The sequence below is a fragment of the Trachymyrmex cornetzi genome, unplaced genomic scaffold, assembly GCF_001594075.2.
Source record: "Trachymyrmex cornetzi isolate Tcor2-1 unplaced genomic scaffold, Tcor1.1 scaffold73, whole genome shotgun sequence".
Taxonomy (NCBI): Eukaryota; Metazoa; Arthropoda; class Insecta; order Hymenoptera; family Formicidae; genus Trachymyrmex; species Trachymyrmex cornetzi.
In genome coordinates, this window is record NW_017300059.1 from 1,280,764 (window position 1) to 1,282,465 (window position 1,702).

Consider the following 1,702-nt stretch of genomic DNA (forward strand, 5'->3'; position numbering starts at 1 on the left):
CCCCGCCCTCCCGTAGCTTCTCTCCCGCGCCTTCCCGCCGTCGTCGACCGACGCATCGGCTACGGACAACGATCTCGCCGTCGTATAATTCACGCTGCTCACTTCTCCGCGGCTACCATCTTCCCGCAGAATACGATCTGAAATGAACATTATATTATAATATTAAATTTCCCGCTCAACAGTTATAAATGTAATCCTACACACCACAGAAGCTCGCAGCAACGTTTACAGTGTTATTGTAATATTATACTGAAACGTTGCAATTATGTTGCAGCGATGTTGCTGGAACGTTGTAATATTGCTTGAAGGTTGTAAAAATTGCTACAATATTTCAGGAACGTTGCAATGTTGCTGGAACGTTACAATGTTGCTGCAAGCTTCTTTGCTGTACGGATTATTGAAGAATTAGGAAATTATAATATTAATTAATGTACTTAATGTTATATACTGTTAGTTTATATTCTGTGAATTTTATCGGTACAATGCACTCAGCAATATTCATGAATAATGCATGTGATTCTTCGGAAAATATTCTGGACTACTGCTGCGTTAAAATGACCTGCGTTAATTTGCGGTTTGCCCGAGGCATCCATTTCCCGCCCCATTCCATCGTCGCTCACGCTGAGTACTACGTTAGAAGAAAAAAAATTCGAATTTTTTCAAAATCCCCGATAATCTCAGTGAGAGATACCTTCCCCGCACCCTCGTTCGTCGATATAGATCGCTAGAATTAACCGAGGATTGTTCTTTATTTGCGAATCAATAGATATTTGAGATCTATTTTGGACGCGCATAAATGATCATGTCGCATGTATATTTATGAATAAGAAATTTAACAAACCTGGGAATGTGTTTTCCGTGGAAAAATCGAATATAAGATTTCGGCATACCGTGCGTTTGCAATTTCAAAAAAATTTCAATCTTTTCTTACGTGCCGCATCATCGCGTCGATCGCGTCTTCTGAAAAGTTAGCTCTCGAGATTCAAATCCGCCACCTATCTCGGTTCGATGAATCGTAGTCACTTAGAGAGCGCGAAATTTGAAACGGTATTTTAATTCTCTCAGTGACTTTGTTTTTTTAAAAGTAATAAAAAATATGTATTCTCTATTTTTTTCGCCTAATAATGCATTTCCATTATCCTAGAAAAACAAATTCGCGTATAAAATTTAATATAATATAAATATAATTATAATAATATAAATATTTTAAAACATCTCTTTTAAAAAAATGTAAATATTCTAAAGCGTCAACTCTTTTTAAAGTATTATTAATAAGTATTTTAAAATATTTTTTTATTTTCTAATTATTAAATTAAATATATAAAAATATATCACAAATATTTTAAAACATCTCTTTTAAAAATGTATAAATATTTTTAAAAAGCATCATTTTTTTCTTTAAAATATCATTTTCAAGTTTTTTTTTTAAATGTGAAATTTATACACACAAATATAATGATACAAATATTTTAAAGGATTATTTTTTTCAAAGATACAAATAATATAAATAACATATAAATTTCTAAAGTATCATTTTTACATTCTTTAAAATATTTTGAAAAAGTAAAATTATATATATTAAATAATAGGAGCATAGAGAATATTTAATTAATTGCACATCTTTTCTTGTCCTCGGCTGGGATGTAATTCCAAGTTGTAGCTGGTAAGAGAATAAGTCCGGACGAAAAACAGGGAGAGACTA